An 18,322-nucleotide genomic window follows, 5' to 3' on the forward strand; every position below is an offset into this window, starting at 1 on the left:
ACGTCCCGTCGCCATGGTTGCTGTACCGCCGCTGAGCTGCCGGGTCCCCGGCTCGGCTCCTCATCGAAAAACTGGAATGCATTGCACCTGCTGCCTTCTTATACTCACGCAGTGATCAGCGGCAGATGGATGCAATAATTGCATGCCAATGTGCATTGGCTCATTTAGTTTACACTCGAAATAGATTGGTCTATCGAAGCGATATCCCATATTCGTCGGTCACCGACGTGGCGTCTCCGTTCCCTACTTCAGGGAACGAGGGTTACCATACGTAACCGAGACGTTAAAATTAACTAAATTAAAAATTAAAAAAAATGAGAACAAAAGCACAGAGTTGTGTAAGGCTATTTTGATTATTCCATTGCAGTCTCTTTACAGTCAGTGCTATCATAAAAATAGACTTACTTGTGTGATTATAATTATAGCACTCCTATTTAATTGAGATCTGTCTGTTTGGTACGCATGTGCGAGGTGATGCTCATTCACTGAAGTTTAGCGGAGAATCCCAAAATAGAAAGGCTCATGCACTTCTGACAGAAAAAATTAAATATTTCAATGGCTTTCTAACATTTACAGTACCATATACCAGTGATATGTAAGTTATGCATTCAGGAAGACAGCACATCTAAAACGCATTAAACAGCGTAGTCAGAGACACATTTGAGACACATATGAGCATACAGTATGACGGGCCGAGCCACTTAAACTACTGCGAAACGAAACTATAAACTATGTCTTACCAGTTTCTAAAGGTCTTAATATGAAGCTTGTCACATGTTAAGAACAAATTGGATTAAGTACTTTCTCCGCAGCAGCTCAGTCTGTGTTATCGCTATATTTTTAGATGCGCTCGTCTTAAACTACTGTATATTGATAGAAATGGTATTGCCTCATATCGAATTGTTTATAAAGAAAATATCGGTATATCATAAAAACTCGATATACCACCCAGCCCTAATTCAGAGCACTTATTTTATCAATTAAAAATATTTGGCATATTGATTCTCATATCGCACAGACATCATGTCACACAGTAAAGTGCTTACCCTCCCTCATCCCCAACTTCTCCTTATACAGGTATGATCACTTAGCGATTCCACGGAAATCATTTCTCAGCTAATCGTTGCTTAATATTGTCCAGTCTCATTTACAGACCTGTATCATTTCTGCATGGAATTTTATATCTGTTGAATATTATAAAATTTTGGTAATTGCTTTAGGCTTTGGAGGTTTTAAATCTCTGTGAGGTTCGCTTGTGGACAGTTTAGAATCTGAACCTTTCGGCGTAAAGCCTGCCACCAAAATAATGTTCAGGGCCTCTACAATAATCTTAATCAATGGTCCTGAATGAAATACACTTGAATGTAGCCAGTGATTACTGTATTAATATGGTGTCACTTGATGTAAATTTTAGATGTATATTCAACATTTCCAGACTTGTTGAAACTATAGAGTCAGTACCCTACAGTAAATGGATATTAGCAAAATTACAGTCTTGTGACACATTGTTGGCACAACAAGCAGTGTTAAAGGAAACAGACAATGGTGCATTGATCCGTTGTGCTCAGAGATTCAGGGAGTATGGTGTTTCACCCTTCCACGAGTTTGGCTAGTGTTAGTGATGTCCCGGGGTCCCCAGTGAAGAGCTAATCACAGCAATCAGTGTTCTTTTAAAGCTTAACCAGCCACAGTAATCGGTTCACACTCGCTTAGGCTTATGGCTCTCAAATTCCATCCCCCGGACCAACACATCTCCCGTTGAAGGATAGGCTGCTCTGCTCCAAGGCTGATCAATTAAAATGACTTTAGCATTTGCCTGCCCATCAATTAGTGCCCCCCTTTGGCTCAACAGCTCTTGCCTACGCTGTACTGGAGGGTTTTGAGTAGAGGTCTGCACTCCCGCGGGAGTCCCGCGGGACCCGCGGGTCGCGACGCAAAACAGTGCGGCGCGGGACAAATTTTGAAAGGTCATTGCGGGCGCAGGCGGGATGATCCGGTGCACGTGCGGGCGGGAGGGATGATACGCTGCACTCCCGCAAATTAAATATTAGTGTAAATTAAAATATATAAATGGTTAAAGTAGCGTTCATAATTTGTACTTGTGAGAGAGATTCTGTTTGTCAGCAATAAAAACGTTGTAAGCAATCTAAACTTGTGAATCAAGGAAATTATAGCATATTTTCAATTAAAAAAAGCAAAATTTAATAAATAAATTAAAAAGTTGAGTAATTTGCGTCACCGGATAGGCTACTGTCGGTAGTTGATCATTTCTATTGTAAAACAGTCAAATATTACATTTTTATCTACTTGCATTTTACCAGGCATTCGTTCGCTTCTTTAATCATTTTGACATTGATGAGCTAGACCGCTGAACTTTTAGTCATCCTAACAACAAACAGAGCATTGCGTAATGTAGTGCATCAGAGCAGCATCAAGAATATCAAGTGCGCAACGCTGCTCAACGCTGCAAAAAAGCACATCGCTTTAATGCAAAATGGAAAAATATAAATAAATCTGTAATATGCACATGATTAGGTAATCACGGCTGCTGTAATCTTATTCACATTTCTTTTTCTGATTAATTGTTTTGCTCTATGAGAGACACAATTTAACAAAATTATTCGGGGCTAAAAACGTCCTAGCGCCGCCCCTGATCCTGCCTGCCATCTTGCGGGCATTTGCGGGCGGGAGCGGGACATAATATCACAGATGCGGGCGGGAGCGGGACTAAAAATGACAAATCTTTGCGGGAGCGGGCGGGAGCGGTACTAAACACTGCGGGAGCGGGCGGGAGCGGGACTGAAAATTGTGTCCCGCGCAGTTTTGAGCTCCATGCAAAGAGTCGGTTGTATGCAATCAATGGGCTTCAATGTCATAAACAATGCAAATTCACAGCCAGCAATCGATGCAACAAGAACTAAATGTTGATTTACTTTCACAGTGCCTCTGTTCACACCTCTGAGACTGTTGCCCAACTTATCTCATCAAAATTGGATGCAAATTGAAATTGGTTTTAGAGTAACACCTCTACTCTTCAAGAAACTTAAACCTTATAAAAACCAAAAATAACCTCGGGGTTTTAAAAACAGAAGCACTGAACAGGAAGTCTACTCTAAGATGGTGTGATGCATGTAACATTACAGGGTGATTGTTTCTAAAGTGACTAAATGGTAAAAAATAAAATCTAAACAGACAGCTTAGGGGTCACAGTGAGCTTGTAAAAACGAACCATTTCATCTTTCATACTTCTCTCAGCCAAACACAAATTCACTAAGACTAATGTAGATTCTACACCACTCACAGATTAAAAATGACACAATGATAACCTCCCATTGGACAATTATGATTTATGACACATTTTTATGGATTTACGCTGATGCTGTCATTGGCTTAATAAGTTATACTTGTGCAATATGAGCTGTATTCAGTACACGGCTGGGAAGAATGTGCTAAAAGAACAGGCTATAAATGGGTAAGGTGCTCCCCAAAGGGAATCTCACTAGACACGTGTTACTAAATATTTCAGAGATGCCATCTGCCTGCGTGCAAGCTGTTAGAAGCTGTGACCTCTGTTGGCACTAAGGTCACCCAGAGCTAATATTGACTTTGTGTTACATTCCTCCATGGATGAAATAGATCTGCATTCTGAAAGCCGTTACATATGTAAAAGTTTTATTCAGAGAAACAAAAAGTTCTTGTTGCTCTGTCTTAAACATCTTGATAGCTGTAAGGTTAAGTAAGCTGGCCATTTTATGCCTTAAAATATGACTCATTTTATGTTTGTTTGTTTTTTTGCTCATGTGCAGTAATTAAGAGTGTCTAGCTTGTATAATGCTATTAATCTTTTTCATGTTTTATTTAGAAACTTTGCTTAAGGCTGTTTAGGAAGTGTCACAGGAAAAAATAGTAATTTAAAATAAAAATGTATTAGTATACGCTATATGTATTTTTAAGTGGTTTTACCCTGTTCATGCAATAACATTATATGACTAAGTTGTAAAAAAACAAACAAATAAATAAATACTTATTTTTAAGTTTCGTGAATTCATTAGCATACTTTCCATCATGGCTATTTATTCACTTTATACATTTACATGGACTTTTCTGCATATTGTTTTCTGTAGATCTGAGTGTTAATAGATAGATAGATTTGACACCTCAGGGTCCAAGGCAACTCTCAGGACATGAGTGAGAGTGCATAAGGTCATTCCACATGGACTTCTGCTCTAAAGTGGAATGCTTCAGTCCTATAGCTTAATGGACTCTTCCTTTTGTGTGGAACATTTAGTATTAGCAGAGCAGTAGTGATGGCTAAACAAAATGAGAAAGTAACAGGTCTGCAGGTTGTCAAAAATTGTATGAAGTGTTCATTAATTCTTTAAATACTGAATTAAATTAACATTTCCTTGCTTGCAATGCAGCTTGTATCAGTGAAACAGTAGAGATAGTAGAGAACAGCAACACTTGCCCAGAAGCAGGAGGTCGTGACTTTATAACATACCAAAACCCTCCCAATCTAACAAGTGACTGACAGGGGGAGGAAGCTCAATCGAGATGTTTCACGTGGGAATTGCAGCTTCCAGCAATTTTAAAACAAAACCGTCTGTCAGATCTTTGTGGGAAAATTTTATTGTGTGGGGTTCTTTTGGGTCCCTTACCCTGTTTCTCTTAAGGTCCAAAGTTTGTTAGTTCAAATAACATTTTTAGTCAAACTAAAGGCACAGCTGTGTTTTCTGTTCTCCCCTCAAGGTCACTAAATAAGCATTAGCTATAAATAGTCTAATATGAAAGACAATAATTGTGATACCATTTACCCTTCAGTTTTCTTTAAAAAGTTGCTTTGACTATCAGGTGCTCCATGTTATCCTCCAAAATACAAATTGCCTGTTAGTTAAACTGGGAAAACTCTAAATGGATTTTTAAATATTGTCTTGTTCCTGAAGTTCCTTTTTGGTTAGCGCCATGTATTTTTACTATGTATATGTGCTTCAATTATCTGGCACTTGCTCAAAATGGTGCCAGACTTTATTAATGAAGGGTGCCTGAGCCATGAAGTTGATGTACCTCAAAGACGTCCTGCCTTTAGGGAGAGCAGCAGGCTTGGGGCTTTTTTTTCATTCTTGAGTAGGACTTCAGGAAATTCAGTTTGTCAGAGGAGGGGTGGTTTTTGTGGTTTTTCTTGCCTGTCCCATGGGTGTCTTTTCCAGCAGTAATGAGGCCTCTAGGACTAGAGTGTTTTGCTTTAAAACAGGGAGTAATATGAGAGTTCTGGCAGAGGGAACAAGGATTTGCACTCTTCAGTGAGACAGGAAGATCACAGATAGAACTTTTATTTTAGGAGGGAAAAATGTCAATGACAAACAAAAAACATGGAGAGAGATGTTCAAATGACCGCAGTCCTTGAAGTGGTTACTGTTTGCCACTATACACCTCTGACCTGTGTTTAATCACATATGAATTTGACATCTCAAAGACAGGTTTTGATCATTTCAAGATGGTGCTACTTCGAGCACTGTAGAGAAATCCAATCCTATGTTTTGTGTACAAGACTTGAGTTGCTCAAGGTCGAACGTAAAACGTACTCGGTTACTAAACGTAACCTCGGTTCTCTCTAGAAGAGCGAACGAGTACTGCGTCTTAGCTAAGACGCTATGGGAAAAGTCTCTTTTCACGAAATACTGAAGCAAAAAATTATTAATTTTAATTTTAACCTTAATTTTTTATTTTTGTAAAGCGCATTTGCAGCAGTACACAGCCATAGGCGAGACGGCTCATTCGCTCATTCGCTTCGCGCCCTTCTTGCCACTTCCCGCCGAAACGGGTGTGGCCCAACCTATAAAAGGAGTTCGAAAAGGCTGACTCACCTGATTTATTTCATCGCCGAAGCGAACCAGAGTGAATCGTACGCACGGCAGAGAACGCAGTACTCGTTCGCTCTTCTAGAGAGAACCGAGGTTACGTTTAGTAACCGAGTACGTTCTCTTACGAGAGCTCTCTCATACTGCGTCTTAGCTAAGACGCTACGGGAACCCAATGCAAAACGCCGTGCGCGCAGGGATCACACACCAATAAACCTGAAGCAACACCCAGGATTTACCGTGCACAGTCACCTGAGGGACTCACAGAGAGTCCAGGACAGAAAAGGGGGGAAGCCCTCCGTCCCATATCTAGCAGCATCCGTAGATGCGGCAATATGACATCACACAGCCGAGGCAAGCCTGACCAATGTGGCAATGCGGGTCTTACGCAATACTGCCCATATAACAGTCGGCAGCGCATAGCGCTCATGAACTCAGAATTTCCCTCAGGGCCCTGATTTGACTATACCGACAGCAGCCTTGCTTGCAAGGTGGGAACCTCCAGGTTATAGAACCTGATAAATGTAGATGGCGAGGCCCAACCTGCCGCCGTACATATATCCTGCAAGGAGATCCCAGTAGACCACGCCCACGACGAGGCGACGCCTCTTGTGGAGTGTGCTCTGACGCCCAACGGGCACTGATGGCCCCTGGAAGCATAAGCTAACGCTATGGCGTCAACTATCCATCTGGATAGAGTCTGTCTCGAAACAGCCATTCCCTTGGAACGTCCACCGAACGAGACAAACAGCTGCTCCGTCTGCCGAAAGGCAGCAGAGCGAGACACATAAGCTCTTAAAACCCTGACAGGGCAAAGAAGACTCGAGTCTCTATCCTCTCCTGACACCGGCAGGGCTGACAGGGCAATAACCTGAGCCCGAAACGGCGTGTTGAGGGATTTCGGCACATAACCGTGCCTAGGTTTGAGTATGACCCTTGAGTCATTAGGCCCAAACTCCAAGCACGACTGGCTCACCGAGAGCGCGTGCAAATCACCCACACGCTTCACCGAAGCGAGAGCCAACAAGAATACTGTCTTGAACGACAGATGCTGAAGGCTAACCGATTGGATAGGCTCAAAAGGGGGACCCTTCAAGGCCTCCAAAAACCGCCGCGAGGTCCCACATAGGGACTGACGGTGGTCTGGGAGGATTCAGCCTCCTAGCTCCTCTGAGGAACCGGATGACTAAATCGTTCCTTCCTATTGACTGACCGGACGTCGTTTCAGAAAACGCCGCGATGGCCGCCGCATAAACTTTGAGCGTGGATGGGGCTCTGCCCTTATCCAACAGCTCCTGTAGGAAGGAGAGGACCTCCGTCACCTCACAACTAAGGGGTGAATAACCTCGAGCTGTGCACCAGCTGGAGAACACTGACCACTTCGAGGCATACAGACGTCGTGTCGACGGAGCTCTAGCCTGAGTGATGGTATTTAGCACTCCCACTGCGAGATCAGCGGGTAACCGTTGAGCGCCCAAACATGAAGGGGTCACTACTTGAGGGTGCCAAATCGAGCCCCTGGCCTGCGAGAGGAGGTCCCTCCTCAACGGTACCGGCCACGGGGCGACATCTGCTAACTGCATCAAATCTGGGAACCATGGTTGGTTCTTCCAAAGAGGTGCTACAAGCAGTATTGAACATCTCGTTTCTCTCACCCGTTCCATCACCTGCGGAAGTAGGGAGACGGGAGGGAACGCATAATGCGGGCAGCACGGCCATCTCCGTGACAGCGCACTTTCGTTCTTGGAAAAGAACGTGGGGCAGTGAGCGTTTTCGTGGGACGCAAAGAGGTCCACCTCCGCCATGCCAAATCTCTCCCACAACAGCCGGACTGTTTGCGGGTGTAGAGACCATTCGCCTGTAGGAACATTGCCTCTGGACAGCCTGTCTGGACCCAGATTCTGCAGTCCAGGCACATGCACTGCTCTCAGCGAGCGCACGTTGCGCTGAGCGCAAACCAGGAGGCGTTCTGTCAGCCTGCACAGGTTTCGGGACCCGAGACCGCCCTGGCGATTTATGTAGGACAGCACGGACATGTTGTCCGAACGGACTACGACGTGGTGATCCTTGATATGGGGACAAAACCGCGTCAGCGCGTTCTCCACTGCCAGTATTTCCAGGCAGTTGATATTATGGAGCTTTTCCCGTTATGACCATAGGCCAAAGGACGATCTGCCTTCGAGCAGCACTCCCCATCCCGAAGTGGAGGCGTCCGTCGACACCATTTTCACACTCGGGGAAGTCCCCAGGCTTACACCTGATCTGTTCGCTGTCCAAGGTGCTAGAGCCGCAACACAGCTCTGATCGACCTTGAAATGCAGCCGGCCAGACGCCCACGCTCTGCGCGGCACCCGAGCCTTCAGCCAGAACTGCAGGGGGCGCATGCGGAGCAGGCCCAGCCGCAAAACCGGAGATGCTGAGGCCATGAGACCCAGCATCTTTTGACAGTGTTTGAGCGACACGGTCGCGCCGCAGCGGAAAGAACTCGCTGCGCGCTGAATGCCCATCGCGCGCTGTGGTGACAGCCGCGCCGTCATGGAACACGAGTTCAGAACTATACCCAGAAACACGATCGTCTGACTGGGGTTCAGCGAACTCTTCGCCCAATTGACACTGAGGCCGAGCTTCTCGAGGTGATCGAGTAAAACGGCCCTGTTTTCTGCCCCGCTCGTGAACGGGCCAGAACCAGCCAGTCGTCCAAATAATTCAGCACTCGTATGCCTCTGAGTCTGAGAGGAGTGAGCGCTGCATCCATGCACCTCGTAAACGTACGAGGAGCTACGGACAAGCCGAATGGCAGGACTGTAAACTGGTATGCCTGGCCCTCGAAGGCGAATCTCAAATATCGCCTGTGGTTTGACGCTATCTGTATTTGAAAATACGCGTCCTTCAGATCTATTGACATGAACCAGTCCCCTCTGCGAATCTGCGCGAGGAGTTTCCTGGTCGTAAGCATTTTGAAACTGCATTTCATCAATGCCTTGTTCAGCTGTCTTAGATCCAGTATGGGCCTGAGACCCCCGTCTCTCTTGGGCACAAGAAAGTATCTGCTGTACAGTCCCCCCCTCGCTTTGAGCTTGAGACACAGGCTCTACAGCCCCTTTGCTCAACAGTTTTGATATTTCGGCCCGAAGTATGTGTGCTACTTCTGTTCTGACCGTAGTTTCGACGCGCGCTGAAAAGCGTGGAGGGCGTCGAAAAAACTGTAGCGAGTAGCCTCTCTTTATAATGCCTAGCACCCAATCCGAAACCCCTGGAAGCGCTGACCATGCATCTGCATGAATGGCTAAGGGCTGGATGCGAAGCGCGCTCTGTTGACCGGGCAACGGCAGCGCTCGGGTGCGCTGCGCATTTGAGGCGGGGAGCGCGCGGATCACAGCGGGCAGATCGCTCCTCCTCGACCCCGTCCCGGCGCTTAACCGGCTGGGGGAAGGCTGAGCAGGTCCCGTGGGACTCGATATGTCTGCGAGTAACTGTGGGCTTCATATGTGCACATTTACCACTTTCAACTCGCTGTCTGCCTGTGCAGAGAGTACGTGCACGGGCCTCGTTTTTACAGAAGCCACGCGCCGTATGTGACATAGTGTATGTGGGCACTGGGGAGTGGGCACGTTTACTATGCGGCGCGCTCGACCGATCTGTGTCGATCTTATGTGCGCGAGCCCTGTGTGCAGGGCTGTGCTTACATGTGGAGATGGGCACTGAGGAGTGGGCATCGTCACTGCATTTATAGCACCATCGGCCGTGGCCGGACGATCATGCACAGGTTTTGTTTTTACAGAAACCACATGACGCGTGTGACATAGTAATTGTGGGCACTGAGGGGTGGGCACGCTTACTATGCAGTGTGCGCGATCGACTTGAGTTGCTTTTATGGGCGCAGGCCCTGTGTGCAGGGCTGTGCTTATATGTGGAGATGGGCACTGAGCAGTGGGCATCGTCACTACATTTATAGCACCATCGGCCGTGGCCGGGACACCAGAAATTATACCTTTTCGGGAAATATCTGGGTAGCCGTGATAACGTTTTTTGTGTGCATGCAAGCGGGCAACTGTGCAGGCTTGCGCATTGCAGAAAACGCTAAAACAGTCACAATTCCTGGAACTGAAACAGCGGCGCGCTTGGGTGAGAGCTTGGCCACAGCGGAACTCGTACACCTGCGCTTCGATGAAGCAGCCATCGTTGTAGTGCCGACGCAGCGTCACACAGCAGGCTTTAGATGGCAACACTGCTTTTGCCGCCGTCCAGCAGAGGGCGGACAAAGGTGCGTCGCTATCGCCTGTTCCACCGGCGGAAGTGAGTGGTAGTTCCTGTTTTTAGCATCATCAGTGTGGAGAATGCTAGTGAGACAGACGAACGAGTTCGCACTGAATATGGAGCGTTCCAAGCCTTCGCCACCTCTTCGTGAAGCTCAGGAAGAAATGAGGCGGGCTTTGAGAAGTACGCTCATCCGAAAGGGAAATACCATCCAGCCGGGAACGAGAGGGGGGGTGCTGGTGCAAACCACTCGCGGCCGAGACTCATCGCGGCCAACACAAGCATTCTCCCCGGCTCCTTCTCGATGTCAGCTCGTCTGCTGGGCTTCTGAGCAGAAGGCGCGAGATCCTCGGAGCTCGTCCAGCCCTCACTGCCCGAAGCTAGCAGAGAGCGCGTGTCCTCTTCCCCTGACGAGCTCGGTTGAGCTGAAGACGGTTCCGGAATCCGCTGGAAGCGATGCTTTTACGGAGCCTCAGCGCAGCGGAGAATGCAGGCTCAGAGAAAAAGGCCAGGCGAGTCCTCAGAGTCACCATGGCAACAGCTCGCAGTGGGGCATCCGCCGTCAGCGAGCGCGAGCGCTGCATGGTCTTCACCCAGGCAGGAGACACAGATGACGTACCGGTCTCCCTCGCTGAGTGGGGCTCTGACGAGCCGCAGGAAGGCATCTTAAAAAAGACGCGAGCTCTTTTACGAGTGCGTGTCGCAGGGCGAACACACACACACATAAAGAACAGTGGATATAACAGAATTGAAAGGATATAGGCGCCGGACAGCGCAGCAGGAACGGCAGTGGAAGGCGGCGAAGGCCAGCAGCTTCAGAATGGCTCGTCCCGCTGATATGCCTCTCAGATGGCGCTTGCTTCCTCCGTGATCCAGCGATGCGTGAGCTTCGCTGAAGAGATGAAAATTGGTCTGATGTTGCATCAGCCCGCGCTCGATAGGCTGTGCAGTTGCCGCAGAACAAGCCAATGAGCGAATGAGCCGTCTCGCCTATGGTTGTGTACTGCTGCAAATGCGCTTTACAAAAATACAAAATTAAGGATAATTTTTTGCTTCAGTATTTCGTGAAAAGAGACTTTTCCCGTAGCGTCTTAGCTAAGACGCAGTACGAGAGAGCTCTCGTAAGAGAACTTGTTTTTTTGAAACCGCATGTCAATATTAGAAGCATGAATGTAAATCTGAATAGAGGATTCTGATAGCAGTGCCTCAGTAAACTACCACTAATTTAGCAGATGGATGAAACGGTGATTAATTGCTGTACACTCTTCTTCTGTCATTTTAATTAACTTTTTCAAATCTGGCCAGCATTTTGAATGCATCGCAACCTTTCGTACCTTTTCTTAATTGCAGACGCAAAAGACTTCAGCTATTGAAGGTAAGTTTCCACACAAATGGGGTCCTTTAATTGGCCCTGACTGAACCCGGCAATTGAGGGGCACCTTTAGAATCTGCCGGGCCCGGCATTGTAAGGAGAGGTGTGGTGCTCACGTCATGCATCTTTCACAGTAACAACAGTTGCAGAGCCTTCAACCCCCGCTGCATTCTGCTATAATTGCCCCCGACAGCAAGGCAAATCATCAGCACAGGGATCTAATAAGCATTACAGCCAGATGACAGCTCACAGAAGTGTATTAGCAACACTGTGACATATCGCATTACCACTGTGGATAAAATAAAGCCAACATGGAACACTGCTGCAGTCAAGTAAAGCCCTTCTTTTCTCTTTCCTGAGGGACTATTATGGTCCATTTGTTGATGCCGATAAGTTGTCGGCCCCCTCCTCCCGCCCAACTGTCACCTTGGAGTATAACTATGCAGCAAAACAAACACACACATAAACCCACTGTTGTAAGTGACATAGGAATCATGGTTAGGTGGACAACACTGCAGAATACAAATCAATGATTTTATTATACAAGCATAAGACGGATAGCAGTAGCTCACAGTATTAGTGATGGGTATCGATAAGGTCTTAACAGGATTACTACTTTTACTGATACTGCTTATTGATCTGGTACTTTAACGGTATATTCTTATCTGTACTTTTGTATATATATATATATATATATATATATATATATATATATATATATATATATATAGCTGTGAGTAATTTTCTCTTTAAATTTTGTTATATATTTGCATTTTGTTGTTTGATTAACATTGATGGTTTAAGCGTCAGTCATAATCAAGCCAAAAGTGTATTTTGCTTTTCTAGTTGCAGTACGTATTGGAGCATGCGCACACATTTCAGCCTGAGGAAGAGTGCCTCTTGAACAGCAAGCACATGCGGCATTGCTTCACGCACTTGCGGCTGTGAGGTGCGTTCAGAAGAGTTCTAACAGTTCAGACATTGCGTGAATCAGAGTCAGAGAAAAAACTATATAAATACTGTTCAGTCTCACTCAGATCTTGCTTCTAAATTGCGAATTTAAAAAACTGCATCATAGACAAAAGTTGCAAATAAAAACAGCTGGCGACACTGATGAGATAGAATTTACAAGATAATGTCTATATAGAAATAACACACACTAATTTCTCCAGTACCAACAGTAGAACCGTTAATGTCAGAGCTTATCGATACTCTGGTATTTCATAATTCCAAAGCCCCAGGGCCCATTTAATACTGGGCTTCGGTACCCGTCCCTAGGCAGTATGTTATTATTTTAGTTCATCTGTAAGGTCCATCATCCTTTCTTTTTGCATCTTTCTGATCTCCCACACTCAATTCCCAGAAGCTAAACCTTTTTGTCTGAAAGTTTACAAACAAGGGTCAATAAGAAAAGTCAGAAAAATAGAACTTGCCTCTAAGCTGCCTCTTCCACAAATCTTAAAGTGCACATTGAACATTGATTTAGTAAGCATAATCGTTTAGCCTACATTTGTTTTACATTGCTGAAAACCTATAATCTTTTAGTTGTAAAGTACATGGTATAATGCATTTAGAGATTATACTGTATATGTACTGTACTTTTTTCACTTTTTTGTATCAGAGTTTACAGGACAGATAAGGAAAGACAGGAAATGAGGGAAAGGAATGGGCAATGGACCCTGAGTCGAGACTCGAAATTGGGTCACCAGAAATACTGCTGCACAAGGCTATTTTGCCAACTTTTTGAATTTTTAAAGTGCTGGACCAGTTCCCAGACTATAGCATTATTGTAAGTCTTAAACTTTAAACACATCTCTATATTTGCTGGTAGAATGAAGTTACATTTTCACCACAGATACTCAATGGGCCACGTCCTTTAGTCATTTAAACACTTAGGCTCAGTCTAGAGCCACGGTAACCGGAGAGCTCAGATACTGCCACAGGTCTTGAACCTGATAACTTTTACATGTTTGATAGCTGTTGCATCATAAATTATTTCCACAAACTCCTGGGATTTGAGGGTTCATATTCTGTCAGCTCTGGCTCCTGGTAATATAATTTAATGATATTAACAAATTTGGCCCTCTAGTGTTTCGGTTTTTTCTGGGAAATCTTACACGCCTCCTTGGTGAATACTTGGTTATGATATTATTGTGACCGGACTGGTTGTGCTCTGGGTATATTGGGTGGCTATTAAGTGTGGGGAAACAGCGGTAATAACCCAGTTTATAAATCACAGAGACGCTTGCTTACAGCCTCACAACATTTCCTGTTGTAACTGAGAAATTATTATACAAGCATAAGACGGATAGCAGTAGCTCACAGTATTAGGGATGGGTATCGATAAGGTCTTAACAGGATTACTACTTTTACTGATACTGCTTATTGATCTGGTACTTTAACGGTATATTCTTATCTGTACTTTTGTATATATATATATATATAGCTGTGAGTAATTTTCTCTTTAAATTTTGTTATATATTTGCATTTTGTTGTTTGATTAACATTGATGGTTTAAGCGTCAGTCATAATCAAGCCAAAAGTGTATTTTGCTTTTCTAGTTGCAGTACGTATTGGAGCATGTGCACACATTTCAGCCTGGGGAAGAGTGCCTCTTGAACAGCAAGCACATGCGGCATTGCTTCACGCACTTGCGGCTGTGAGGTGCGTTCACAAGAGTTCTAACAGTTCAGACATTGCGTGAATCAGAGTCAGAGAAAAAACTATATAAATACTGTTCAGTCTCACTCAGATCTTGCTTCTAAATTGCGAATTTAAAAAACTGCATCATAGACAAAAGTTGCAAATAAAAACAGCTGGCGACACTGATGAGATAGAATTTACAAGATAATGTCTATATAGAAATAACACACACTAATTTCTCCAGTACCAACAGTAGAACCGTTAATGTCAGAGCTTATCGATACTCTGGTATTTCATAATTCCAAAGCCCCAGGGCCCATTTAATACTGGGCTTCGGTACCCGTCCCTAGGCAGTATGTTATTATTTTAGTTCATCTGTAAGGTCCATCATCCTTTCTTTTTGCATCTTTCTGATCTCCCACACTCAATTCCCAGAAGCTAAACCTTTTTGTCTGAAAGTTTACAAACAAGGGTCAATAAGAAAAGTCAGAAAAATAGAACTTGCCTCTAAGCTGCCTCTTCCACAAATCTTAAAGTGCACATTGAACATTGATTTAGTAAGCATAATCGTTTAGCCTACATTTGTTTTACATTGCTGAAAACCTATAATCTTTTAGTTGTAAAGTACATGGTATAATGCATTTAGAGATTATACTGTATATGTACTGTACTTTTTTCACTTTTTTGTATCAGAGTTTACAGGACAGATAAGGAAAGACAGGAAATGAGGGAAAGGAATGGGCAATGGACCCTGAGTCGAGACTCGAAATTGGGTCACCAGAAATACTGCTGCACAAGGCTATTTTGCCAACTTTTTGAATTTTTAAAGTGCTGGACCAGTTCCCAGACTATAGCATTATTGTAAGTCTTAAACTTTAAACACATCTCTATATTTGCTGGTAGAATGAAGTTACATTTTCACCACAGATACTCAATGGGCCACGTCCTTTAGTCATTTAAACACTTAGGCTCAGTCTAGAGCCACGGTAACCGGAGAGCTCAGATACTGCCACAGGTCTTGAACCTGATAACTTTTACATGTTTGATAGCTGTTGCATCATAAATTATTTCCACAAACTCCTGGGATTTGAGGGTTCATATTCTGTCAGCTCTGGCTCCTGGTAATATAATTTAATGATATTAACAAATTTGGCCCTCTAGTGTTTCGGTTTTTTCTGGGAAATCTTACACGCCTCCTTGGTGAATACTTGGTTATGATATTATTGTGACCGGACTGGTTGTGCTCTGGGTATATTGGGTGGCTATTAAGTGTGGGGAAACAGCGGTAATAACCCAGTTTATAAATCACAGAGACGCTTGCTTACAGCCTCACAACATTTCCTGTTGTAACTGAGAAATTATTATACAAGCATAAGACGGATAGCAGTAGCTCACAGTATTAGGGATGGGTATCGATAAGGTCTTAACAGGATTACTACTTTTACTGATACTGCTTATTGATCTGGTACTTTAACGGTATATTCTTATCTGTACTTTTGTATATATATATATATATATATATATATATATATATATATATATATATAGCTGTGAGTAATTTTCTCTTTAAATTTTGTTATATATTTGCATTTTGTTGTTTGATTAACATTGATGGTTTAAGCGTCAGTCATAATCAAGCCAAAAGTGTATTTTGCTTTTCTAGTTGCAGTACGTATTGGAGCATGCGCACACATTTCAGCCTGGGGAAGAGTGCCTCTTGAACAGCAAGCACATGCGGCATTGCTTCACGCACTTGCGGCTGTGAGGTGCGTTCACAAGAGTTCTAACAGTTCAGACATTGCGTGAATCAGAGTCAGAGAAAAAAACTATATAAATACTGTTCAGTCTCACTCAGATCTTGCTTCTAAATTGCGAATTTAAAAAACTGCATCATAGACAAAAGTTGCAAATAAAAACAGCTGGCGACACTGATGAGATAGAATTTACAAGATAATGTCTATATAGAAATAACACACACTAATTTCTCCAGTACCAACAGTAGAACCGTTAATGTCAGAGCTTATCGATACTCTGGTATTTCATAATTCCAAAGCCCCAGGGCCCATTTAATACTGGGCTTCGGTACCCGTCCCTAGGCAGTATGTTATTATTTTAGTTCATCTGTAAGGTCCATCATCCTTTCTTTTTGCATCTTTCTGATCTCCCACACTCAATTCCCAGAAGCTAAACCTTTTTGTCTGAAAGTTTACAAACAAGGGTCAATAAGAAAAGTCAGAAAAATAGAACTTGCCTCTAAGCTGCCTCTTCCACAAATCTTAAAGTGCACATTGAACATTGATTTAGTAAGCATAATCGTTTAGCCTACATTTGTTTTACATTGCTGAAAACCTATAATCTTTTAGTTGTAAAGTACATGGTATAATGCATTTAGAGATTATACTGTATATGTACTGTACTTTTTTCACTTTTTTGTATCAGAGTTTACAGGACAGATAAGGAAAGACAGGAAATGAGGGAAAGGAATGGGCAATGGACCCTGAGTCGAGACTCGAAATTGGGTCACCAGAAATACTGCTGCACAAGGCTATTTTGCCAACTTTTTGAATTTTTAAAGTGCTGGACCAGTTCCCAGACTATAGCATTATTGTAAGTCTAAAACTTTAAACACATCTCTATATTTGCTGGTAGAATGAAGTTACATTTTCACCACAGATACTCAATGGGCCACGTCCTTTAGTCATTTAAACACTTAGGCTCAGTCTAGAGCCACGGTAACCGGAGAGCTCAGATACTGCCACAGGTCTTGAACCTGATAACTTTTACATGTTTGATAGCTGTTGCATCATAAATTATTTCCACAAACTCCTGGGATTTGAGGGTTCATATTCTGTCAGCTCTGGCTCCTGGTAATATAATTTAATGATATTAACAAATTTGGCCCTCTAGTGTTTCGGTTTTTTCTGGGAAATCTTACACGCCTCCTTGGTGAATACTTGGTTATGATATTATTGTGACCGGACTGGTTGTGCTCTGGGTATATTGGGTGGCTATTAAGTGTGGGGAAACAGCGGTAATAACCCAGTTTATAAATCACAGAGACGCTTGCTTACAGCCTCACAACATTTCCTGTTGTAACTGAGAAATTATTATACAAGCATAAGACGGATAGCAGTAGCTCACAGTATTAGGGATGGGTATCGATAAGGTCTTAACAGGATTACTACTTTTACTGATACTGCTTATTGATCTGGTACTTTAACGGTATATTCTTATCTGTACTTTTGTATATATATATATATATATATATATATATATATATATATATATATATATAGCTGTGAGTAATTTTCTCTTTAAATTTTGTTATATATTTGCATTTTGTTGTTTGATTAACATTGATGGTTTAAGCGTCAGTCATAATCAAGCCAAAAGTGTATTTTGCTTTTCTAGTTGCAGTACGTATTGGAGCATGCGCACACATTTCAGCCTGGGGAAGAGTGCCTCTTGATCAGCAAGCACATGCGGCATTGCTTCACGCACTTGCGGCTGTGAGGTGCGTTCACAAGAGTTCTAACAGTTCAGACATTGCGTGAATCAGAGTCAGAGAAAAAACTATATAAATACTGTTCAGTCTCACTCAGATCTTGCTTCTAAATTGCGAATTTAAAAAACTGCATCATAGACAAAAGTTGCAAATAAAAACAGCTGGCGACACTGATGAGATAGAATTTACAAGATAATGTCTATATAGAAATAACACACACTAATTTCTCCAGTACCAACAGTAGAACCGTTAATGTCAGAGCTTATCGATACTCTGGTATTTCATAATTCCAAAGCCCCAGGGCCCATTTAATACTGGGCTTCGGTACCCGTCCCTAGGCAGTATGTTATTATTTTAGTTCATCTGTAAGGTCCATCATCCTTTCTTTTTGCATCTTTCTGATCTCCCACACTCAATTCCCAGAAGCTAAACCTTTTTGTCTGAAAGTTTACAAACAAGGGTCAATAAGAAAAGTCAGAAAAATAGAACTTGCCTCTAAGCTGCCTCTTCCACAAATCTTAAAGTGCACATTGAACATTGATTTAGTAAGCATAATCGTTTAGCCTACATTTGTTTTACATTGCTGAAAACCTATAATCTTTTAGTTGTAAAGTACATGGTATAATGCATTTAGAGATTATACTGTATATGTACTGTACTTTTTTCACTTTTTTGTATCAGAGTTTA

The sequence above is a fragment of the Carassius carassius genome, chromosome 13 (assembly GCF_963082965.1).
Source record: "Carassius carassius chromosome 13, fCarCar2.1, whole genome shotgun sequence".
Lineage (NCBI taxonomy): Eukaryota > Metazoa > Chordata > Actinopteri > Cypriniformes > Cyprinidae > Carassius > Carassius carassius.